The 27,402-nt window shown below is 41.4% G+C and overlaps 1 long non-coding RNA gene across 1 annotated transcript; it reads right to left on the bottom strand.

Annotated features, from left to right (window-relative positions):
* LOC138565923 (uncharacterized) lies at positions 1-26,185 on the bottom strand. Its single transcript, XR_011301708.1, has 3 exons — positions 26,051-26,185; positions 201-280; positions 1-88 (listed from the first exon to the last, which is right to left on the bottom strand). It is a non-coding gene; the product is annotated as an uncharacterized lncRNA (long non-coding RNA).
* Between the last annotated feature and the right edge of the window lie 1,217 nt (positions 26,186-27,402).

Consider the following 27,402-nt stretch of genomic DNA (forward strand, 5'->3'; position numbering starts at 1 on the left):
CTTAGTGCTACATGGTTTCAATCCTTGCACGCAGATTACTTTATCATTCTTGGAAACCTGAACATCACCATGTCCGCAGTCCTTCAATCTAGAAAACCAAAAACATAAAAATCTCTTATTGCATCTAAGCTATTATTTTAAACAATCCAATGTATTTCTATCTAAATTAATTATGAAATGGGGATATCTTAACGACTCACCACCAAAGCATGTAATTTGATATTGTAGTGTCTTCATGACTTGTCTGCTGTGGTTATTCTGTTGTAACCTCAGTTTTTGCCTGTTGAAAAAAGGAATATACCTATTACTACCTCCGTTATTCGCATAACCTGCATAAAATTCAATTCATTGAGACAAAACAATTTTGCTCCATTCATTTTCATAGCGTGGTTCATCAAGAATCAGCCATTTCTGCATGTCACAGAGTTTTCCCGTTATTAAATCGCAGGTATTTATATCCTAAAAATACCATTATGGTCAGGAGTAATTACAACATCTAGACCACAAATATCAGTCAACGAATGTATCTACAATGTGGCCATTTTTGAAGGATGTTGCATACTTTTGTGCAGAACCTTTTGGACACAAGCAAGTTTACTATGATGTAACGACAACATATTATTAACCATGATATCCTACAAAATGTTAGTTTTAATAAAAAAAAAAAACTTGTTTGTTTCTCTATGGGACCTGTTCCGGTCAGGGAAAGTGCAGCTACTAGACTGTTACTATCTGTGCAGCCATTTTTAAAGGATATCACATACTTATGGACAGAACATTCTGGACACAAGCTAGTTTATTGTGCTACAGAGAAAGGATGTTATAGCCATGATATGCTGGGTGAAATCGGAAAGCAGTTTTAGTTTTAAATTTAAAAAACAGTTGTGTGTATCCCTATAGAACTTGTTCCAGTCAGGGCTAGTGAAACCACTAGACCATTACTATCGGTCGACTATTGTGTCAACTTCTCTGCCATTTCTGAAAGGATAATCAAACAACTGGACTGTTGGTATCCGTCTGCTTTAATGTAAACCTGGCTACCATTCCGACAAGAAACCATATATTGTTAGGCTTAGACTCTTAGATAAAATCAGTATCATTCAGGGAGAGCCAATCGATGCATACATTGTTCTACAAGATCTTGTGCCAGTTGATGTTCTCATTTAGACCAACCAGACAATGTTTGGTCATTTAAATTAATTCTTGTTCCCTTCTGTCCAACTTAGTTTTCAAATCATTACTATTTTTAATTTTCACTTGCTATATTACTGTCCACATGAATTCATAGAATTTATGATTCATTGTTATAAAGTGCTTAACCAATGGAGCATCTTCAACTTTGTTTTTTAAACAACTCCTTTTTTCTATGATTCTCGTTTTCAATTTTCTTTGCAAGTGTGTCAAAGAAGGAAGCTGACACAAGGGTGGTATGATGGTTGCTATAAGCCTTTATTTATATTAAAAGGAAACCCTTGCTATCCCTGTCTTCAAAGGGGGGTTTCCCTGCCTCACATTAATACTAAAGGATCTGTCAGAATGTCCATCAAAATCAAACTCCACCGTCCAGTGTCACAACCTACTTCTATCCCTTAAACTACAACTAGAGAATAATCCAAAAGAGAGCTCCTTCTCCAGGAGAATGACTCCCTTCTCTTGGTATTCGAGTGGTGTCCCAAAAGAAATCCTTTTGCAAAAGGATGCCAGAGGGAATGTCTCCCATGCCCTGTCTTGTGGTTTCAACAAAGCCTTTGTACAACCCAACTTTCGGGACCAGGAGAATGACTCCCTTCTCTTGGTATTGGTCTGCACACTCCAATATAGTTCACAACAAAGCCAGGGGGAATGGCTCCCTACCCGGGGCGTCTCTTGAGTTGTGGTTCCAACAAAACCTTTGTATAACTCAACTTCCGGGACCAGGAGAATGACTCCCTTCTTCTAGTATTGGTCTGCACACTGATTGATTGATTGAGGAATTTATATCACGCACGCAATGAGCCTAATCGTATCCCAGCGCAGATATTGGGGTAGATTTTGATACCCCAAAAACGAGTCTGACTGCTGCATTCTGTGACTTTTGTAGCCAGTAGATTTGTTTGGCAGGGTCCCCAGCAAATAAACTGTAACAATAATCCAGCTTTGTGTTCACTAGGGCTCCTACCACTATGGCACGATCCTTTTCAGGCACATAAGGAAGAGCCATCATCGAGACTAATATACAGCTGAGTATCATCAGCATAAGACTGAAAACTGATATTGTGTTTTCTCAGCATGTCCATCAGTGGGCGAAGGTACAGGTTTAAACAGGAGTGGTGATAGCGTGTAGCACTAAGGGACCCCAGACTTTGTGGGAGAGTTTCCAACATGAAGCCCCCCAGCTGCACTCGTCGCCCATTCAGAAAGGAGGCAAACCATTCAAGAGCACTCCCTGAAGCATTTCCTGTAGTTTTTAGGCATTCCAGTAGGATATTATGATCCATGGTGTCAAAGGCTGCGGATAGGTCAGGCATTACGAGTAGGGATAGTTTACCTTAATCTCCCGCTCACAACTCATCCCATACCGTGAGCAGCGCCGTTTCAGTGCCAAATTTAGGCTGAAACTCAAATTGTAGGGAGTCTAAAAGGCCCTAACTTTTGATATATTATTGAAACTGTATTGTGGCCACTTTTTCTAGAATCGTTCCTCGCCAGGGAAGACCTGCAATAGGATGCTAGTTCTTAAGGTTATCTGCGTCCAGGTTTGGCTTCTTCAGCAAAGGAGAGATTACCGGAGGTTTCAGCTCTGCTGGAACTGTCCCCTGGTTAAATGACACATTTATAAAATTGGTTGCAAAGGGGGTTCGTTCTGAAGCCAAACGCTTTGCCGCACATGCAGAAAGAGGAAAGAGTGTATCATTTGTAGGTTTGTGAGCTGTTAATAAAATAAAAATATTCTCTTCTAACACTGGCTTGAAAAAGAATGGTGGGATATTAGAGTTCCCTCCTCCTTTCTGCAAAGTCCTTGAGTCCAGAAAATTGGGGGTAGCCATTCGCTCTGATTCTCTTTGTAGTTTAACGCTTTCCTGGATCATTTTGATCTTATCCATGAAGAAATTATTAAACGCATTAGCCTGATCAACCAAAGGTTGCTTCGCAAGAAATGTCTTATTTGGACATACAAAGTTACATTTCACTCTGAAAAGTTCTCGATTGTGATTAACAGCTACTGCAATCTTTCCTGCTAAGAAGTCCGACTTTGCCCTGAAGATAGCTGTTTTGTACCTTGTTACGGCTGCCTTTGCCTTATTGGCATGTTCAGGCAATCTTGAAGAATGCCATCTTCTCCCAAGTCCTTTATATATTTCATTTAGATCTAATAGCTGACCGGTATACCAAGCTTTAGAAACTTTCTTTGGAGCTTTTGCTCTTAACGGGGCATACATGGTACAGATATTATTAATTATTGAGGCCCCGTGCTTAAAACATGCTTCACATTTGCAGGGCAGATCAAGAGAAGCCAGTTCATCTCTTAACTCATTACCAGGGATTTTCTCTAAGTCTTTCATTTTGCATGTTAAATCCACACAGTTGGTCACAAATGACTGATCTTTGTGCCTAGTTAGATTAAATGAGAACAGCCTGAGGTAATGGTCTGTGCAAGAAATTGGTACTGTATCTCTGATTGACGTTCCTTTTCCTCTAGCTAGAGCAACATCTAGACAGTGGCCAAGTTTATGTGAAGCTGACGTTGTTAGAGGTATCAAGTGATGATGATTCATTATTTCCCAAAGATGTTCAGAATCAGGCTTTGTTTGGTTCTCCAGCCAAATATTTAGATCACCCAGGTATATAAACTCCTAATATTTCTTATATTTTCTTCCTGTATTTGCCACAAATTGGTCCAGTCCTTTCAATAAAGCTGTAGCAGGACCTGGCGGCATATATGCAAGCTATATTTTTAAGGAACAGTTTGGTAAAGTTAAGAAGACCATATGACCAAATGCAGCAGCGTCATTCCACTGTATAGGTTCAAAATGTGAAACTTTCAAATGAGATCTATAAATTACTAAAGCTCCTTTTCTTTAAATGGTGATTGATATTCTGAACTGAGTAGACCGCAGTAGGTGGCAGTAGGTTATGTAACATAACATATGAAATGTCCCTGACCCATGTTACTGTTAGGAAGAGATTGTCCAGTTGGCTTCAATGAGAATATTTAGTTCTGTTGCGTGGGCTACTGCTGACCTAGTGTTCATCAGTGCAGCCTTAAGGGTAGTACCTCCAGAAAAGGTCTCCATCGATCAATGTATGTTATTTTTCTTTTCCTTCAATCCCCAATCTACAAATTCTGTCCAACACATAAAGGGTAAGGTTCCCCATATGGTTCCTCAGGCTATGCAGATGGTTCCCTTCATAGTAAATCAAGGGTGTCTTGCCCGCTATCAAGCACATCGTGTTAGGAAGGGAAAAGGCTTACCTTAGGATGCTGGCACCATGGCAGCGTGCCACGCCGACCACCGAACCAGGCCAGAAGCAGGTCTAAACAGGATAGTTATGGCCTGTTTCGCATCTGGGCGTGTCACCAACAATGAATGGGCGCTAGACTCTCTGGGAATTGATGTTTCCTGGACTTCTCTTTACCGCTTGTTCGAGCGAAATGCAAAGGGAGAGACCAGTTACAACCCCAGTCTAAGCAGTTAACATCAAGCAAAACAAACTTCCCCAAACAATTATATAGTCACAATTATACTACAATTCAATTTTAAAAGTGTAATTCACAACATAGCAAGGGGGAATGACTCCCTTCCCTGGCTTCTTTTGAGTATATTCCAAGGTGCTTTAGTGTCTTCACCAGGAGAATAACTCCCTTCTCCTGGTGTTTGAGAGTTTGTTTCTGTATCTTTCAACTTTATATGTGCTTGGCCACTCTCTTATGATATTCGTCCCAAATCCTCCTCTGGGTTTCAGTGGACCGATCTCTGCCACTGTGATGAGGAAGATTTACTCAGATATCTACTTTACTTGCGTTGGGGTCCCAGGTCCTTCCCTGGTTGTGAGTAGATTTATCCCTGCCACTGCGATGAGGATGCTTTTTTCGGAAGCTCAGACTTGTGCTGTGGTCCCAGACCCTTCTCTGTTTGCCAGTGGACTTTTCTCTGCCACTGTGATGAGGATGCTTTCCCCAGAAGCTCAGTTCATTTGTGCCGGGGCCCCAGACCCTTCTCTGGTGGTCAGTGGACTTTTTCCTGCCTCTGCGATGAGGATGATTTCCTCAGATAGGCCCTTAACTTGCCTTGGCATGAAGGAGAGACCCATCTACTCTCCCAATATCCCAGCCTGTGTGCCTGTGTCTCCTGTTACCTTCTGGGACTTGCTTCCACACGGCTGGTTCCTCCAGGGAGTGGGGTTGGTCTCCTTCCTTCTTCCTGCAGCCGTCAACTTCTTCGCTCTGGTTTCTGTAACAGACTTGGATGCTGTGGCTCCTTGCAGCCTCAGCACACTTAGTGGAGCACACGGTCCACTTCCACCTGGAGGATGTGCCACTGTCTTGCCTGATTCCAGCTGGGCACTGTCTGGGACCAAAATACCTTCAACTCTCTCTTCCTAAATATCTTCCTTCTCGAGCTCTTCGCTCATCCGCCTCCAACTCTCTCAGGGTCAGCCGCTTCTCCAAGCAACGAGTTGGGGGTAGATCTCTCTCCGCGGCAGGGGCTCCCTCTGGAACAGCCTTCCTGCCTCCCTGAAACTTGAGGAGAACTATTTCTGGTTCTGGAAGCACCTAAAAACCTTCCTCTTTGCTTCGGCTTTCTCTCCCCCTCTCCCCTGCTAAATTCCTGACTGAAACTGCACTGAATCTGAAACTGGGCCACTCTCACCGATCTCGGTCCCTGGCCCAGCCACTCTCCCCTTGCACTGCCTCCCTTGGCATCCCCTGCACTGCGGGACTGTCTCTGTATCCCTACAGTCCCCCTTCCCAGCACTTGTCTGCACTTACCCTGCACTTGCCACCAGCTGGCCCTTATTATTTATCCTGTTATTCTACTACCCCTGTACTGCACTTTCCCCTCTCCCTTTCCCCTTGCACTTTCCCTTCCCCTCTGCCCATGCACTTGCGCGATCTGAATGACACCTGGCCTAGTAAGATCATTGACTGTCTTCCGTTTGTCCCCCTCCCTGCCTCGTCGCGCCTTGAAACACTTGTGTATAGGCGCGTTACAAATGCCATATCATATCATATCATATCCAGCGTCCTCTGCATACCATCTTCTTCTGTCCATGTACAGGCTTTGAATCTTCCGGGTTTCCTGAGAAGGAACAAAACCTTTTAGTGCTTCATTCGTTTGCACCTTATAGGGCATACTCTGCCCCAGCATAACGTAAACAGCTGTTGTCAATGGTTCCCTGATACTCCTCATGTCTCCATTGAGCCACCTTGGCCCAGTCCTTTAACAGTGGGTATTCATTATGTTTCCTATGCTCTTCCTCAGCTCAGTCGGATTTGAACAAGCACAGGTAAACGAATGGCAGTAGTACTTGATCTTTCTATTCAGAGTGGAAGAGATGAAGTAAGAGATGGTGATGGTGCAAGGGACTTTTGGGTGGTGGTAGGGTTGGGTAGGCTGTAACCCAAGTGGGCGTCCTTATTCCCAAGGGGAGAGTCCCTCCCTTCTGGGTCCTCCCGCATTTTACTACCCCTAGGGGGACTATCAGGTAGTGGTCTCATCTCCCTAGCCTTCCAGGGAAGGGCTCCCCTCTGGGCAGAAGTGGCGTGATCCCATGATTTGTTGCATCTTATTGTTTTTCCAATGTATTTCTTACCACAAGGGCACGTGGTCATATATACCACGTGCAGAGACTCACAAGTCAAAGGCGCGCTTAAGGCAAGCTCGTCTGTGCCCATCCGTGCAACACCTGGGCCGGCAGGCAGGACTGCTTATGCTAGGAGTGAACTTCTGTCCCTGGCATCTGCATCTATAACATTTCCTTATGGGCGGCAGTTTACTCTGCCTACAGTTACCACTCAGAATCAACCTGCTGTGTCTTTACTATTACTCAACACCTGCTCGCTTATGGCTCATGCTGCCAAGGTATCGCACATGCTCACCCACCGTTGTCCCTCCTTGTTGGTCCTTTACGGAGACCTGGCTCCAGGAGTGTTTGGCTCCTGTCCTGGCCCAAACGATTCCGGATGAATTATAAGATCCTCCATATTGATAGGCTACCTCCCCAACATGGGGGAGGAGTTGCTGTCATTTTTAAGTCTGATTTTCTGTGTTCTCAGCTTTCCTGTTCTCATGTTTTAAATATGGTGTCCCTGCTGTTCAGAGGTGCTTTCTCTCCGACTTTTATGTGCCACTTTCTGGTCATATATCGGCTCCCTGGTCCGTCTGCTTACCTATTAGAACTTCTTGTTGACCTTATCACTGAATTGCAAGCTAAGTATTCCAACTTAATAGTACTGGGTGACCTGAATCTAAAATGGAATGTCCGTAGGACATCTGCTCTTGATCTATATTTTGATAATATAAGGGATTTAGACCTTCCCCAGCAAGCTGGACCCACTCATAAGCATGGCAACACTTTAGATGTTGTTTTTGCCAACACTGCATCCCTCTCTGTACAATCAACCGATCCCATGACCTGGACTGGTCACTACCTAGTCACTTGTACAGTTCATGTCACCTCTGCCTCCCCTAAAACTCGCCCTGAACTGGTCTGGCGCTGCTGTTGGCAGTCGGCTAATTTACAGTTATTGACCTGCACTGTCAAAGACAATTGTATGACAGCCACAGGACCCTCTATGTCCCTGCTTACCACTTCTCTTCTGATGGCTGCTAATGAAGTCACTCCTTTATGCCTCTTCCAACCACAGAGATTACCCCCGGAACCATGGTTGTCAGATCAGCTGCGATCTGTTCACCTGGAGGTTAGGAAACTTGAGCGCAAGTGGCGCTCTAAGTATGAACCCTGCGACCGTCTCATTTTTAGGGCAGCGCTTTCAGCTTACTCTGGAGCCATCTTTATGGCTATAAAAGCCTACTTTGCGAATTTAATTGAGAATGCCTTAAACCAGCCTAAGGCTCTTTTTACGGCCATCAAATCTCTATCTTCTGCTTCCAAATGTGCCCCCACCGTTATACCAATGCAGGAGCTTTGTGACTCCCTATCGGAATTCTTTATTAATAAGGTAGCCACCATTCGTGCTAACATCGCAGTAAACCTCTCTACTGCAGTCCCTTTTCTCACCATACAGGGTTCGCATAGCCCCGGTCCCACTCTGGCATTCTTTCCGATCTTTAACACGGACCTGGTACATAACGCCATGCTGCGGATTAAGTCCTGCGCCCCCTCTGATCCACTACCACTGACATTGATGAAGGAGGTGTCGGCTGACCTCCTCCGTGAAATCACCATGGCCGTGAACAGTTCTTTTCAGTTGGAGTATATCCTCCCTGAGCTGAAAGCTGCCTTGGTCATACCTCTGTTGAAGAAGCGTACTTTGGACCCCACTCTCCCGTCCAACTTTCGCCCTATTTCCCATCTTCCTTTTCTGATGAAGCTTCTTGAATCACTGGTTTCCCCTATTCTGTCCTCTTTTTTTGAGTCTTCTAATTTCCTTGACCCAGCCCTGTCTGGTTTCCGTCCGGGTAGAGGCACAGAGATGACATGGCCAGGCTGGTTGACAGCAGCGGTGTCGGAGCCCTGATTCTTCTTGACATGTCAGCGGCTTTCGACACCGTCGATCATGCCGTCGTGCTCTCCCGTCTGACCCAGATTGGAGTTTCGGGTGCTTGGTTTCTATCTTTTCTGTCGGATAGGTCTCAAACTCTCTCTCTTCCCCCGTTCACCTCTAAGGCCTACCACATCAGCTGTGGTGTCCCTCAGGGGTCTGCTCTGTCGCCCATTCTGTTTAATATCTATATCTTCGTGTTAGTGCGCCTCATCCACTCCCTCTGCGTCAGGTGCATATGCCGACGATACTCAGATGCTGATCTGTCTTGATCTTGATCAAGTGGAGGCAGCGGCGTGCTTGAATAAGTGCCTGACGGCCAGAGGTGAGTGGATGGGCCACAACTGGTTGAAACTGAATGGTGACAAGAGAGAGGTGATGGTGGTAGGCTCCCCTCCTGTCCCTTCACTCTGGATCTCCTCCTTTTGGCCCTCTTCTCTGGGCCCATTCCTGGTGCCGTCCACCAAGGTTAGATCCCGTACACACTTTGTCCCCCTGTGGTAGTGGCCATGATCATGAGTAAGTTGGATTATTGCAACTCTCTATATCTGGCTCAGCCTAAGGGGCTGGTAGGTCGGCTACATGGCAGCTCGGGTGGCAAGTGGGTCCCCCTATGGGGCCCATATTACCCCGTGCTGCGTTCCTTGCACTTGCTCTCGGTGGTCCAGCGCATTCAGTTCTCTTTCAGTTCTGTGCATCATGCACCCTGCTCTCTATGACCAGGGAGCGGAAAACTTGTGCACTAAGTTTGTAAGCTATGGTCCCAATCGCCCCTTGCGGCCTGCTGCCACTGGGCCTTTCTCTGTGCTATCTTTTCGGCTCACTCGGGTGGGGGTTCGGGGGTTCTCTGTGGCTGCCGCTCAGCTCTGGAATACACTCACTCTCTCACTGAAGCTATTGCCCAACCATCTGTCTTTTCGAAAGGCTCTAAAAATGCTTCTGTTTTGATTTTGTGATGTTGTTTCACCCCTCTGTTTGGGTCTCTGGGCTCCTCCCTCTCTAGCGCCATGACGCCTCTGGGCGACCGTGCGTTTTACAAAATCACATAACATAACATAACAATTGGTAAAACCTTTCTGTGTCCTCTTTGGGGGCAAACCAATGTCTATTTTTGTAGATTTGGTAGTCAAGTGGCAAACCCCACATTTGCAACAGGGGTAGTGACCAGTTATGAGGGTGGTAAACCCCAACTTTCCATAATGCTTTACTTCTTTTAAACACAAATATAGGGTGCTCAAATTTCTTATTTGGTTTTTTAAGAATCCTCCAGTTTTTGTTGATAGTATTTTTTTATCTTGTAAGATAAGGTGGTGAACGTGTTAACAATCACCATATGAGTATTTTCTTCCTTTCTAGGTTCTAATAGGGCTTCCCTGTTATTATTGAACACGCGCTTTGCCTCTCTTTTGTACATTTTATGTGGATATCCTCTTGCTTCTAATTTGCGGCTTAGATCCTCAGCTTCCTGTTCATAGGTCTCATTAGTGCTACTGTTAAGCTTCAATCTGAGAAACTGCCCAAATGGCAAATTTTACTGAAGGTGCTTAGCATGGTGGCATTGTAAATACAGCAGTGCATTCATATCCATATGCTTATGATATGGTTTGATCTGTAATTGTCCTCCTTCATGGTATAAACTTATATCCAGAAAATTAATCTCATTGTCACTGATATTTTGAGTGAATTTCACATATCGATTTTGTTTATTGCTCCTAACCAGAAAGGATTCAGCTTGAACTTTCAAACCTTTACACATGCACAATACATTGTCGATAAACCTTTTCCAAACAACAGTATTGTTCAGAAAAGGTTTTTTTAGCTTTGAAGTATACATTCACCAAATTAGGTTCCACTGTTTACCCAATGACAGCGCCTTCAATTTGTTGGTAAATATTCCCCATAAACTGGAAATAGTTTGGGGTTAAAGCTATTTCAGTACACCATATAATTTATGAATTTGGTACTGGGCCATCATACATTCTTGCCCACAAACCCTCCTCGACTACCTCCAAGGTTGCTCTTTATGGTATCCTTGTGTAAAGTGAGACGATGTCTAGCCCAAGTAGTACATTCGCCTGGGGGTCAAATTACTTGTCCTCTAATTGTCTGATAATATCCATTGTGTCTTTAACATAGGACATCATTTCCAACACAAGTGGTCTGAAGTAGTGGTCAGCGAATTTGGAAATAGGTTCCAATACTGAATGAATGCCTGCCACAATAGGACGACCAGGTGGGTCCGCCAAAGACTTATGGATTTTGGGTAGGATATAAAATGTCTTTGATTTGTTAATCATCAAGAATGCTGCCTCTTGTGTGCTTATCCACTCCATTTCTCATGCCTCAGTAACCTGGTTTCTAAGTGATTTAGTAACTGTTTAGTAGGATCTTCTGCTACTCTCATCTAGCTAGTATCATCCTCCAGTAACTAAGGCATTCATTGATGTATTTGGTTTTATCCACAGCGACTATTGTTCCACCCTTATCTGCTTTTCTTATCACAACATTTACATTTTGTTTTAAACCTTGGAGTAGTTTATTTTAATTAAAAGATAAATTGTGAAATATGTTTAATGTATTTGATCTAATTTCTCAATGTCTTCCAATGTATTTTTCTCAAAATGATCGATTCAGGGGAGAAAGTATGTGTTAGTGGCATATAAGTAGAAGGTTCCTGACCAGTACAATTCAACTGTTTTTCAAAATATTCCTTTATTCTTAATTTTGTGAAGAATTTTTTTAATTGAATGCAGAACTCAAATGGGCCATGGTCTTTAGTTACCCCATAACCTAAACCTTTACTCAGGATTTTCTCTTCATCTTTAGATAGATCATCCTCTGATACATTCACTGCAAGTGCCTGCCACTCCGAGTGGTTCTTGGATCTTCTTCCCAATAATTCCTGTTGGGACCTCTCACCAAAAAAGACTTTCTGTTCCTTTGACTATTTCTTGTGTGCCTACCTCTACGTGTATTGTTTTCTCCCCTTCTATTTGAGCGACTCGTTGAATACCCTACAGGAGGTTCTTCTCCACTGGTTTCAAATTCATTATTGCTACTATCACCACTAGAGCTATATGAGGTGTTTCTGAAGCATACCGTCCTGCTTTTCATGGGGGGCTATTCCCTATCACTTTATCCTCATTCATCTTGTGATCCTCTCTCGAGTACGGGAAGACTAATATTAAGGGGCAAACTAATAGCTACTGCCCCTCCTCATGTTAATGGACAGATGAACATGTCAAAGGTACCCCACTCTCATGCCACATTTGCACTACGGCGTATGAGGAAACCGAAATGAAAAGCTGTATTGTATGCCGCACAGAACAAAACAAAAACAATGCATAGCATAGAGTCCCCTACATAAAGGCTACAGACACAGTGACTATTGCGCTTGGGAGATAAAAGATATCAAACTATCCTTGTCTACAGTGCAGTAATAACGCACATCCAACAAGGAAAAAGCAACACAGACTATTTCTCGGTATCATTGGATGACGTGCATTTTAAACCTCAGCCTCATACACAATAAAGAAATAAAAGTGCTCTGTGTGCCGAACAGCACGTGATGGGAGAAGAACCCTTCAATAACCCATATTTACCACTATTTCTGTGTCCTGAAGATGGCTTAAAGGACTTACACCTGAAAGGAATCGATATGTTAATACTCTTCCCCCTTTAATTCCAGAAACACATTATGTGTTGACACCAACAGGAGATCGCTGTTCAAATCTATATTGTAAATGGCTTTCTCCCATATGTTACTAACAGCACTAGATATTGTATACCACAAAAGGATGCATCAGATATTGGAACATCTAATTTTGTTATTGGCCTGATTTATTTGTTAGAAATTATGAGCCTTTGTGTATCACACAGTATATTCTGCTTTGTGTGATTGTAAATATGTTTTCCCCTGAATAAAACGTGTTTAAGTGATACTGACCCTATGTCCCTGCTAATTAATACACATCAGGTACACATCGAACACACTAAATCTGGCCCCCTTTTTGTGTATAAAGGTGGGGTAGCTTGTGGGGCTTTGCATATATACTGTACCATACCCGTCACTCAATAGCCCCCATCAACAAAAAAGAGGTCTTTTTGCTCTAAAAGTGTTTACACATGTCAAAGGTACTCAAAACTTTTTTCAACCTTTTAATCCGGTCAATTGTTGCTATTTTATTTTAATTCCTCCATTCAATTTTGAAATTCCCCAAGTCTTTTTTATGTATATTTCTGATAGAACAGTTCTTTAAATGTCATCTCCCATACTGGTAAGGTCTATTTCGATTTTTTGCACCACTTCTTTAGACGTATCAATTATTAGGATCACCCAGTCCCTGCCACACTTGTTCGCTATATAGCTCCATTTTATCCTGAAAGAGTTATTATCTAGAAAAGGCCTGTCGCAAAGCTTTATCCTTCAAATACTCAAGCATAATTGCTCCATGTAGCTCAGTACGGATCATCCTTTTGCGTAGTTACACTACCTCATCCCAGTCATTGCTAAACAATATCAGGTTCTTAAGTGTTTCATTCATAAGTATGTATGAGGCCACCATTAATTCATTAGCATAGTCATCACTAAACGCAAGGCATTTATCTTCTGAAATTCTCGAGAAACTAATGCACCACTAGTCCACACCTTAATTTAGTTATTAGTACAAATATAGCACTACTAATGTCCTTGTGACTGATAAACCACGTTATACATAATTACTAGCGGAGGAAACCAGGATAATCAACAAGATCATAGTAAGTATACTCAGAGCTTAGACCATCACTCATGTTTATATGACCTACCATTGATATGTCACTGCAGGTTACTATTTCTCATAAACACTTGAATATCATATTTAACACAATAGTCTTTATTTAAAAAAGTATGTAAAAAAAGTATATATATATATATATATATATGTATATATATATGAGCCAGTTTTACAAAACATATGTCCATTTCATTCACTGTATCACACAATCTAAAGATATATGACAGATTTCATTCCTACACAAAAATCATTATGTATCCTCTGTAAATGACAGTACTATTTCAACAACACGTCAGTAGCATTCCATTTTTAAAGCACTGATTTACTGTCATCAACTCTTGTGTCGCTATTTTAAACAGAAATACGTTTTTTATGTACAATCAATGTTTCTATTTTCAGTATATGCTGTTGATACATATGATTGAAGAAAAGCACTCAACGTGTTTCAGTTTGTTACCCTTGTTACGGAACTTTCATCAGGAGTGTAAATCATTTCAAACCATATAGGAACATACAGGAGTAGTCTAATGGGTAGGCGACTTTTCAATTTTTATATTTTCTTTTTAAGCTTTCTTATCTTCTGTCCTCACTCTCTGGATTCACACATAAATCCTTTTTATAGAAATCTGCAGGTGACAATATGTATAAAAAGGACAGTATATGTATCTCAAGTTTCAATAATTACTTTCAATGTAATAGGTATCTCTAAGAGGGTTATAATTATCTTTCCTGGTTAAATTACCAAAGAAGCATCTTCTTTTTTTATTTTTCATATTGGTAGGTATCCTGTATACATATGACAGGCGCTACCATTAATTGCACAAAGTATAATAAATGTATGATGAGGTCACGTGATGATAATACCTCAAGAATGGATATTGTAATCTTAGATTTTAAGTCTAAAATTATCTTAGCGCTACACCTTGCCTTGGTTTCAATCCTTGCACACAGATTATTTGATCATGCTTGGAAACACGAGCATTCACATTACAGAGCATCCAAATGTCCTTTTGTGTGGTGGCAATTACCTCCCTACAGAATCATTATCGCATGTGGTAATGACCTCATGCAGTAATATACATTTCCAAGGAGTGCTACAGGACTCACAAATGGGGAATAACTGTTGGGTTGGCATTACTTGGAATCATGCATACCTGAGAAATTACAGCATGCAACAGTATTAATATTTGGTGGTCCTTCCAACAGGAGATACCACAACATTCGTAATCACTCCCATAGTCGCAATGGTACTTGGAGAAAATCAGGTGAATGCTGCTGACCTGTACAGACGAGGTATGCATAGTATCCACTATGGGGAGTGCATAGATACCTTATGTGAATGTGGTAGTACATCTGCCTGGAGTGAATGGGCAGATCCAGGATACCCTTAACATATGAGAAAAGTTATAATAGCAGTAAAGCCCAAACATTGATAAAAAGGCAACCTCTTTTAGTGATCATTATCTTTATATATAAAGCTCAATGTATGTATGTGTGTGTGTGTGTGTTTGTTTGTCTGACTATACAAATCCACACGGTTGAACCCACTGCTACCACATTTTGCATGGATTCCTAATTTGTCTGGGGCAAGATTGTAGTCTATGTTTGGATACAAAAAATTTACTCCGTAGACACCCTCATTTACTGATGCTCACCCTGATTCACTAGAGCAGGTACTAGAAGGACGCAAAATTTGGAAAAGTCTCTGAAGTAAAATGCTCGATATGTTGGTTATTCCTTTAAAATGTATTACTACTGTGTACAGTTTGAAACTGTGTATTAAAGCATTTCTAAAGGGAATAATACAAAAAAGTTCAACTTTTTTTTTTATCACGCCACTCGAAATATGGGAAATGGTAAGGTTACAGTTTACTTAAGTTCAATCACGTGAAGAGAGCACAATCAATCCATCTTTCTTGGACATTTTCTCAAATGCGCTGAAGCCATTAAGTGACTGAAACATGCCACACAAATAACAAACATCACTTGGAAAAGCTCCATCTGATGCAAAGCAAAAATCAATATCAAGAGCTTCTGAAACACAACAAACAGCAGCACGACTTGCCAACCAGAGGACAAGAGCAACATCCTCCAGGGCACATGAGACACCAGAGCAAACTGAAGTAAGACTTGCTGACAAGGGGACAAGAGCAACATCCTCCAGGGCAGATTAGACACCACTAGATCAGGGCACGGGCAATGCTGGGTAACCCAGCTATATTTATTAAAAGTGAACTTTCATGTATTTAAGAACATGTAAATATGTATCCCCACTCTTAACCACTGCAGCAGGTTCAGGGTAGTGTGCACAGTGGCTTGGGAAACAAAATGGCCATTTGGCAGGAACACTATTGAAACTGGCAATTAATGGGCTGGGTAGCTGAAGACTCGCCTGGGCTAAAAATGAATGTAAGTCGCACACAGCTGTAAACACATTGGCCAGCTTGCAGATATCATGTGTTGCTTTGCCACACATGTAGAGTGCCCTTCGCTTCTGCCAAGTGCCTCTGTGTATTATTTCTATGGCCAACGTAGTGGGCACCTGGGAAATGTATTCCTCTGTTATCTAGCTTCCTGATGATATGTTCTCTAAAAGTGGGCCCTAGGGCTGATGGTAGCTTGGGGGCCTAGTGTCTTTTTCATGTCATAGCTCTTGATTGTCTTGGAGACCCACCATAAAAAGTACAGGGTGGGCTCAGCGTCTGTTTCTTGTCTTTAACGCATAGGCGGTATGGACCAACACGCTGTGGCCACTTCATGCTTTGGGTGTTAGCTGTCTGCTGGTGAATTGGCTCTACCCGCACACATGCTCGCCTTTACGCCAGGAAGTCATTGGTCCAGTTGAATTGCACAGGCTACAAGTCCCTGCGTGGGGCTGCACAACCTCCCTAAGATGTCGGTTACTCTGACAGTTTGGCTCTTCTTGGTTGTCGGGAGGAAGACACTGAGGAAATGCACCTGCTGATTCAAACACATACAGGGCTTCTGACCGGGCTCTGGTCACGCAGGCTTGCAGTTTCGTTGCAGCATTGGTTGGCCAGGTGGCCAATATTTAACCCTTTGGAAGCATACCAAATCTAGAGGATGTGACTGGAAATAAGCAGAGGAAGGAGACACCCACTCCGTTCTGAACTCTGGATGTTCGGGTAGCTTCCTGGGCAAAGGGCATCTTATATATTTTGTCCCTCCGGCTAGGATGGGCAATTTATTGTGACATTGCACGTGCTGGTCTGGCATGCATACAATTTCGTGGCGGCATTGCTCAACCATCCTGGTGGCAATTAGTTCACCCTGTGGTAATCGCTAGGATTAAATGACCTACAATAAACAGATGATCCTTAGAATTAATGTTCCAACAAAGTTTTGGGGAGAGTTGGCTCCTCACATGGTAGCAGTGTAGATGAGGACCGTAACAGTTTAGATTACATCATGGTGCAACAATGTGTTAGATTTTGTAATGAAGATGTTTTTCCCCAGTTGTGGGTTAGGGGTGGTCACCTGTTCTGGATGCCAACCGGCCGGTACCCTGGGTTGCCCAGGTGGATGGGGGCATGCTCTGTGACTCTGGAACCGCCTTCATATGTCCCATAAGTTTGGGATTGCATATTTGTACAATGTAATAGCTGTCCTGGTTAGACATGCTGCTTTTCCGGGACCTGGGAAGTATGTCCGGGTCAGGGCAAATACTTCTGTGTCAATTACAATGTTTGATGATGACCTCTGAGGTAGTCCCCGTCAATATAACCATTGTTGATTGTGATAAAAGAGAAAATATATAATTAAAAGAGGGGGTGGCAGCATCATGAGCACACCCTTCATAAGGACGACAAGGGCCAGAGAGCAGACTCTCTTCCTGATGCTTTGCTGTGACATGCAGCACACAATTTGACATTTTCCTCACCAGGATGTTTTAGTACTTCACTTGGGAGCAAGGCCATAGCACGTTGGGGTAGGGGCGGTGTTAAGGAGTTTCTGTTGATGACGTCATCTTTTTGGTGCATTACTTGAAGGATACTACTGTAGTGTGGTCTGAGATCATCCCAGGACATTATTGGGGGAAGGGGATACACCCCTTGGTGATGAACACTGCAGTGAAGAAAATTAACATTAAATATTTCAAGCTCACTCGCTCTCAGAGGCAGCAACATTTTAGTCATGGGCTGTAAATCGTTCGTCCCCAGGTTTCTACAGACATGTGGTACATCTGTTCAATGAAGGGCTGGACGTGTTCATTCATGTTTGCTAGGAGGTATACACAGGGGCATGTATTGTAGCATTGGGGATGACTGTCAGACAGTAGCCCACCAGCCCTATGGCGCAGTTAACGGGGACCTACAAAATGGATTATGAAAATGTTCGGACCATGACCAAAATGTTGAACTAAGATGAACTATGATTTTGCTACCCGGGGTCCACTCATATCCAATAGGCCAAACCGCCGTGGACTGTCGAGGTGGCCCCTTGGGTAGCCCATTTGGTGGCAATATAGTGTAACGCTCACCTGAAAACTCTGCGGGAACCTTCTGGAACTCCAACTGACTTCTACCTTCCTGGGAACTAGACACTGAATTTCTGTGGAGAAAATAACAATTTTCCCTTCCTTAGTCTTCTCTCGTAAAACAGAAAATCAAAACTGGTAATATGGGGGCCAGCAAATATCTCACCTTGGTATTTAATTTGTTGAGCTCTCCATCCTGTTCTATACAGGGGCGCAAGTCCTGAAGAATGGGATACTGGATAATAGTTTCTGTTGAAATGGACTAAAATGGCACTAAACAAATGACAGAAACCCTATGCTACTTGGACCTAAAGGGGCCATAAGCTGAGGTGTGATGCAAGTGTAGAATTACAGAAAAAACTACCTCACTACACTACGGGACGGTAATGGAAAACACCTTATTACTGAGCGTAATATGAACCTTAGTGTGACCAAAATTATCTGACTAGAAAATCAGCTTCCAAAACAAAACTCCACAGGAAAGGGCGCGAACCCGCTACAAACAACGTAATATTCTGAAAATGCGTGAGGAATCCAACTAACATTTATACACAATTTCAATGTATCAGATAAGGCAACACAAACGGAGCAATTGCATTTGCACTTAGTTGGTGTACTTGCGTGAGAGAAAACTGCTACGAACTGAGAGATGAGGAGACCGCTATGACAGGACTGAGCCGGGAACGGCAGCAGCTGGAAAAACACAGGAAGGGAGCTGATAACTAATTAAAGTTACTCAAGGAATGAATGGAATAAACTGTGGACAAGGTCTATTGAGCGGTGACAGGGAACGGAGGTACGCGGCGAGCGTTCAGTCTGAACTCAGACAAACGACGCGAAGCGCGAGCCTCCTGAGGGGCGGGGCTTAAATAGCTGGCACATGAAAACAACTAGACCCGCTAACTAACTGACCCAGAGGCGCTACCTAGCGGCCATTAAAGAAACTCAACTAACCATTAATATGGGGAGTTAGAATCAATAACTAGCTAGGGCAAATAAATTCCCTATAAACCTGCAACTCTTAGGACAAGTATGGGAAAATAAACTAACCTGTGGTCATGACATATAGTTCAGGCTTGGGCGTTGGACTGTCCGGCTGCACATTGGATTCTGCAAGTAACCCTGGGACAGCTCAGGCAGCTAGTAGACCAAAACGACTGCTGGTGGGTCAGCAGGTGTGCTAGGGTCAATGTCAAGGTAACCGATTATGGTTGATTTAAAAGACACTTGGGTTCGCCGTCAAGATTTTTGAGAATTTTCCTGTAATAATATGTGGCCTGTTTACTTCCAACCTGATATAGTACCTTTTGTATAATACAATATGTGTTTCATAAAGACATGGTAATATATGAGTACACCCCTATGGATCAGAGTTCTGGATTTCCTGGTGTGGGGGCTTTGTCTCTGGTACTAGTATGAAGGGGTGCTTCTCTGACAGGGCTTCTCAGTTCGAGGACGGCGTCAAGAGAGAGATTCCCTCCATTTATATTTATGCCCTATTTAGTTACAATATCACTGGAGTCTGTAAACAATGTAATCTCCCCCTGAAAAGCACTAGTCAATTTCCTTTAGTGACCAATGTGCAAGTTACGAATATTATATATTTTACACATTGCATTTAAGCACATTCATATTCAATGTCAGTGATGCTCCCTTCTGGCCATATCCTAGGAGGAGAGCACTCTTCCTTCATTGCTCTGTGGACAGAAGGGGACCCATTACCACCTATGTTCATGCATTAAACATTATTAGCACTTGGAGATTATTATTGACCTCCTCTCAGCCAATCACATTGTTCATAGAGCAGCCAATATATACTGGTATTGACTGAATTCTGAACCTTCTGACTTCAAAAGCAGATTGGGAAATAACAATGCGATTTCCAGTCAAGATTTTTTTGCATCAAGACACTTCTGCTCTGGCAAGCCTTTCTTTTTGCTGTAACATTCCGTTTAACTCACTGAAGAGACAGCTGAAGTTAAGAAAACGCTTTCACTTTCTTATAGAGAAACTGTTTAGTTTTACATGATACCTAATGCATACTCATGTTAAACCGGCTCCAGTTTATTTATTTATTATTTTCCTTTATTTGTTTTGGTTTATATAAACCTATACAAACAGAATAGAGAATAAAACAACAATGTAACAATTCATTAAAAAGTACAAAGTTATCAAAAGAAATAAATATGAATTCAAACTAAAATTCCAATTACACAGAGTATTAACAACCTATATACACACTCAATTTTAACCTGCAATGTTCCTAAGACATAAATGACCACAAGAATGTTTCTGCTCTCAACAAACTCTATTCAAGAGCACAGACATGTTTGAGAAAGGCAATAGTTCTTATTTTCAGCACCATAGATCTTCCGTGAAGTATCTCATACCATAACATTTCACAATTCACTTGAGATGTGTCAATTACAAATTGTTCAAAATATTCTATTCTTTTTATCATTAATTTAGTACTACATGGTAAAGGATTTCCTTTACCCCATCAATACGACAGTGCCTACAAAATGTATATTTATCCAATACAGGATATCAAATATTTCTGATTTCCTGAGTATTTAGAACAATCTCATTGGAGAATTCCTCGTTGATCGTGCAGGATATTTCAGGATATAGAATTCAGGTTCCGGTTACCACTTCCAAAATGACACCGACTGTGAATATAAGCTTGAATTCAATATTATATCATTATATCATTATTTCCTACCAAATCCATTGCCTTTATCAAGGATTTCACTTTCAAGGGTTTATCCAACAAATATTTTACAGTTAAGCCCATTAAGGATAGAGATCGTTCAACACCTTCTTTCAAGTTTTTCATAAAATGCCCAGTTAAATCTTCTTCTAGATAACTATAAAGCTGTTTCCTAATACCCAACAGACACTTCCTTAATAAAGCAGCCTTTTTCCATAACATATGGCTTTCAAAAGAGGAAAGACCAAGCTCGTAACATATTATTTCAAAACGAATACATTTAGGCAAAAAAAACAAGAGATTTCTCCATATCGAACCTTCAATAGTCTTTAAATAAGGAATTAATTCTTCTGGTAGAATTTCCATACCATAGCTAATCCGTGGAATGATTTTCTTCTTATAAAATTCAATGCAGGTATAAAGTGAATAGCTACCATATTTTCTTTCAATGCTTTTTAGCTGTTTAGCAGCATCTAGGGCTTTCAATTTCAGACAATTTTTAAAAAGGTTATGAGACGGTACACTTGCATAACTATAGCCTAAAAATGTCAACGATTTCTGCATTTTAATTTTAATACCATTACAATGCCATGTAAAGCCTGAAGGTTTTCTATTACTTTTACCCAAGTTTATTATTACTGTTATTGTTGCATTTATTTTCAATTTCAAGCCCTCGATAAACAAGACAAATGCATTTATCAACCTCTGCAAAACTATTTTAGTCGTATCAAATAACAGGAAGTCATCCGCATATGCACAGCATTGCATGGCCAGTTTCCCCAGTTTCGGTGCAACAAAGCCTTTCCCATCCAGGGATTGACCAGCAGAGGAAACATAAAGATTGAATAAAATTGCAGCAAGTGGACATCCCTTCTTTAGGCCGTTGCTGGCCTTGATTGGATTTGTCATACAACCTTCCTTGTTTAACCTGACCCTTATAAAGGTATTTGAATACAGGTTAACTATGATCGCAAGTCGATACCAAAATTCAACAATCTTCTCCATAAAATGGGCCTATCGACCATATCAAAAGCTGCAGACAGATCCATTAATGCAACATACAATGCTCCTTTCTATTTATATGCACGTTATTCTATAACTGTGTGACTAGCATCCCTCCAGCGTCTGTACCTATGCCTTTTCTGAAGCCAATTTGTTTTACATCTAATAGATCATTATTCTCAATCCAGGTGATTAGTCTATCCAGCACAATAGAATAAAACATCTTAGCCTCTATGTTCATAAAGGAGATTGGGCGATAATTAATGAAGCACATTCTATTACCCTTCTTAAATATTGGTAATATAAATGACAACAGCCAAGACTTAGTAATCATTTCCTTTTCTAAAACATCGCTGAAGAGAATATGCAGGATTCGAGCACACAGATCTGGATTATTTTTTAAAGTCATGAACGAGATGTTATTCGGGCCAGGAGTTTTAGACGCTGTGGACTTCAGTATATAGTTCCTAATGTTTTTTTTAGATATGTCCAGCTTCCATTTCTGTTGAATATTCTTAACCCGTTCAAAAGGTATTGAAGTGGATTCACTATACATATTCATAAAGTGTTTAGACCAGTCATCAGCACTAATTAGATCAAGAGCCAGTTGGGGTTGGGTTTTTTCTGTGTCATTTATTAATGACCAGAAAGATCTTGAATTTGCAGTCTTCATAGCTTGAAACAAGTGTTCAGCATCTTTCTGCTGAACACTTGCACAGTGATTTATTGACCAATTTCTGTAACGCTGCCTGCATTTTCCTATTTTATTCTTGCTTGTCTCTATATCAAAGTTTAATTTCTTTATCAAACGAATTTCTCTATTTAGAAGAGTTTTTCTCTGTTTGGTTTCTAGATCAAATCTATGAGTATGAATAGATGACATTTTTCCTACAACACGCTTTATCGGACATTGCTTGCTTATTACATCTTCCAGATGTTCCGCAAATTTCTCAACGGAATAAGTCCCACTTTTACCCTCAAGTGTCTGGTACTCATACTCAAATAACATTCTCTCATTACATTTTTCGATTTTTCCAGGGTTCCATTTAATTCTAGAGCCCCTAACATTAATCACTACATTCTCACGTTTGCTAATGTATTCGTCTTCATTTTTATTTAACCATGGCAAGTTACATGTTAGCATAGCATGATCACTAAAGTTTGTAGGAATAACCCCTGTTTATCCATGCATATATAGATTTCAGTGCTTACAAACATATAATCTATCATGGAAGATTCACCTCTTGCAAACCAGGTTGGTTTCTCATTATGCATAAGATTTAAGCCCCAACATTTAGCAAATATCATCCACATACTTCCTCTATATCTTTTGCATATATCATTAGACTTACGGTCATCTATCTTCGGAGGTCATTGCCCAAACCATGCCACTGTTATAAATATTGCAGTCTGCGTTTAAATCCCCAGCCATAACTATGAAACCACCCGGTCTTTGCCACAAACAATCTTCTCTAAATTTATCCAATTTCCTGATATTTGTTTCCAATTCGCTATCAGTATATTCAAGGGCATTCCAATAAATATTTTTAATCATCAAATATAGTGGGCCCTTATCATTAATAATTCTGAGAGTGACCACCATGATCGAGTCTTGAATGTGAAATTCGGATTCAACTCGTGTGGATTCATCATTTCTCATGGCCAGGGAGAGACCTCCTTTTGGACAACCCTTACACCCGGCTTTAGCTTGAATGCATCGAATCTCAAACCCGTCCCACAACATCATCCCTGTAACCCAGGTTTCCTGCAGTAAAATAAAATCATAATAGGTCAACAAGTGACAAACCTTATTCACTGGAAGGTGAGCACTACCTCTTGTATTCCATGATATCAATCTGAAGTTTGCCTTTACACTAAAGGGTTTGCCCTAAAGCTTGAAGATGCGTAATTGAATATTTCAGTGAAAGTGCCAAATCTCGCCATTCATTCATGTCTTTAAGCAGGCCCTTATCGTCGTCTTTATTTTTTATAAATTCAACACTGGATGATTCAGGCAGATCATTTCTTTCAATACCATGCATACCAGCATCTACATTCTGTATAGAACTTTGGAAAATAAAAACATAAAATCCTCTTCTCTGTAGAGCTCCATTTTCTTTTAGTATTAGGAACCTTACAAGAGGTGATGGAATATTCAATCTCACATAGTCAAATCTGTGTCCGTGGATAAAATCAACTAATTTTATGTCAGTTGATGAAATCAAGTTCAATTCCGGTATATTGGAAAACAGACTTAATATGTATGGTCTATTCAGAGACCATGTACCATCACCTTCAAGAATATATTGCATGATCAAGCTATGCTCATTTGGAAAGACAGGTTTTCTTAAATGATTTGCTCGATCACTGGGAGCAAAATGTGCAACCATCCTATCCACTGTTGATCTATTTCTTTGCTCTTCCCCTATAGCGTCCCCACATAAAGAGGGTCCTTGTCCTTGTGGTTTTATAGCTATGCTACCCCTAGCTGATCTTTGCATAATCTTATTTTCAACTGCAAGTTGCTTCTCAATATTCTTTTTAAGCAGTATTTCTTCAATAATCTTCCTAACTGCTGTCTCAGATAACTGAGTTTGTTCCTCAATCTCAGTATTTCCAGCTGGTATGTTATTTATTGCATTTTGTTTTCTTTTTAATTCAGCTTGTGCATATTTAGGATACTGACTCACACCTATAAGGTGTCCTGATGAGTTTAGAGGCATACCTATTTCTTGATTTCTAACAAAGCTGCTTCCAGCTCTACTCTACCCAGTCCTTTAGAAGTTCCAATCTTACCATTGCTATCTGGTGCAGGTATACTCGATTGTTCCAATGTAGCCTGCTTCTTAATGTCTTCTGATGACACAGGGCACAAGCCCAATGCACTACTCAGAGCAGATTGCATAGTAGAGCTCCAAGATGTGACTGGGGCAGAATAATCTGGACCCAATGAGATGGGCGTGTTGGGGCGTGAGACAGCTGCAGAATTCTTAAAAATATCAAAGATGACATGTACCCCCCTCTCTATTGATCTTACATTCTTATCAATTCTACCTGACATCTCTTTGTTCTTAAGAGTGTCAGATATAGTGGAAGTACTCTCTACATAACCAGACAAAGGTGCTTTTGATACTGTTTCACCTCCTATAGGTTGCACCGATGCTTTTTGTATTTCATTTAATGATTCATTTACAATTATCACATCCTTGCTACATAGCTGAACATTTACCTCATCCCTCAATTTTGGATCTCTTAGGAACTTCCGAGAGGAGGTATTCAGCACTTTTTGAGCCATGGCATTTTTACGCCTCAATTTGTTTTCTTTTTTCTCTCGATATTTTCACAGTGAAATCACCTACCATTTTGCCACCTTCCAAGTCACCCATCGAAGGCCTATTAATTAAGGCAATATCCCTAGCCGCAACTTCAAATACCGGGGCATTTTGAATCTCAGGCACCGGTATACTTGGGGGACACGGCTTATCCAACCCGTCTATGGCTATATCTCTATTAGTTACCTTAATGTACTCTTTGTCTTTATCCTTATCAGGAGTATCTGCATTTATTATTTTTGTAGTAGACATACTTAACCATGCCTTACAACATACTTCTGGCATAGCGGTCAACACTAGGAAGATCTCAATGAGTACCCAAAATTGCTTCTTTAACTCATCTACAATCTGGTTATTTTAATTTATGTCAGATCCAGTTATAACATCATCCTCCTTTATTGGGCTTAACTTCGTAGTCGTTATTCCATTCTCCCGTTGTTCCAAATGCTGGGTTAAACATAAGAGTGAGATCTCTCCAGTCGAAAATATTGGCAGAGTATCAAGAAAAGATTGGTTAGAATCACATGAATGGTCAATTGTGATTATAGAATTTACTTGATCGCAATTCATATTACCCTCAATGTCAACCACTTTTTCTTCAACATACAGGGATTGAGAAGATTCATCGATAACATCCATGTTATTATCAACCACTTCAGAAATCTTTTCACCACTATCTAGGGAACATTGTTGTGCACAATCAATCAGATCCTCATCTGTATCAGAGGATCCTGGCAATGGTAAGGCAGATGCACATGTCATACTCAAGCGTCTTGTCTTAGGCTCTGAGAAATTCTCCTTTCTCTTGTTTCTTGAATGCTGAATTTATCGTTTCATATCAAATTATTCTTCCTACCATAATTTTGCTAGAATCAGGCAAAACGTAGCTGCGCTATACCAGAAAAAAGCTACGCAGCTCATGAGACCATACTCAAAACAATGTGAGTGTTTATCCAAACAAAACCAATGCAGAGCATCAAAATCTTCTTTTATCAAAATTATTATTATTAAACATAGACTACTTACATAGAAAAGATATGTTTTCTGTGCCCCACGCCCCCCACCGAAAGCCAAACAGCCCACTTGCGGACCACTTCTGGGTGGGCGCGCGTGGTGCGCAGGTGCGACCCAGAAATAGGAAGCTGTAGTGAAGTGGAGCCGGGGGGGGTGGTAGAGCTGCAATCAGGAAAGAAAAATTTGGTTAAGCAGTGAAACACCAATGAAGCAGAGAGTAGTCCAAAGTAAGTCCAGTGTAAATAAGTCCAGCAAGGCACCCAACAGAAAAGTAAACCAAAATAATTACTTTGAGCAGAATATTTCCTTTGCGAGTTGCACGTCCCACGCTGCTTCTGCACGTTGACGGGCACTGCAGCCAAAAGGATTCTAAAGAGCAGCAAGGCAGCATAGAGCAGAGAACACAGCCAAACAGCCCCCTTGCGGGCCACTTCCAGGTGCGGAATGAATGAATTGGTTGAAACAATGCAACCTTACATATACAAGAACAGATAAAACAAGCAAATAAAATAAACAATTCACTTAGACATTTCACAATGGATAAATTACCTCAAAAATAAAACATAACTAAGCATTCAATGAACACATCATCATTTTTTCTTAACCTAATCATAAGTGTTGAAAACAATGCTAATATTTGATATTGACCAAATTAATTTCCATTAGAAATAGCAACACCCCTATTGAAAGGTCTGATTCATGTCCGCTTGAAGGTCTATACCAAAATTCTTTAGAAATCAGCCATCCATCATTGTGCACAAAACGAGAAAACATCTTGCGTCTCAATTGATCTAGGGCTGTTGTGAAAAACCACAGGGTGTTTCACAGCCTAGTCCCCAGGGATCCTGTACTCAGGTGACCAGGGAAGGGCCATGGCTTTTGCATCCCAACCCTGAGTGTGGACAGGTGAGGGAGGATCCCCTGGATAGGGAGTCCCTGGGGAGTGGGGGAGAAGCACCCAATGGTGAGACATGGTTTACTCCTTTTACCATAACCAATTTAACCCCTATCCCTGCTTATTTTATGGGAAACTACAACTCCCAGAATTCCTCCCCACCTTACCTTGACAAAAGTACTGCACCAAAGATGAGGAATGAGGTTAGAAGGTTTACCTCACCTGACTTGTATTGGCCCTGTCCCTGTAATGAGGCCAGGCTGCGTAAGGCACGTGGCTCTAACAGTTTACACCTGCCACTTATCAACACGCCCTGTGAAGATAAAAGGTGGTGCGCACAGGCACACTTTGAGCGAAGCTTGGTACAAGAAGGAACAGCTCTTACGAGGTTGATGCGAACCAGGCTGTCGAAGGTGGAAGTTCAACACGCTGATCGACAGCTGAGTGGATCAAGTGAAAGCCAGGCAGG

Source organism: Ambystoma mexicanum, chromosome 2p (assembly GCF_040938575.1).
Source record: "Ambystoma mexicanum isolate Mex_15411 chromosome 2p, UKY_AmexF1_1, whole genome shotgun sequence".
Classification (NCBI taxonomy): Eukaryota; Metazoa; Chordata; class Amphibia; order Caudata; family Ambystomatidae; genus Ambystoma; species Ambystoma mexicanum.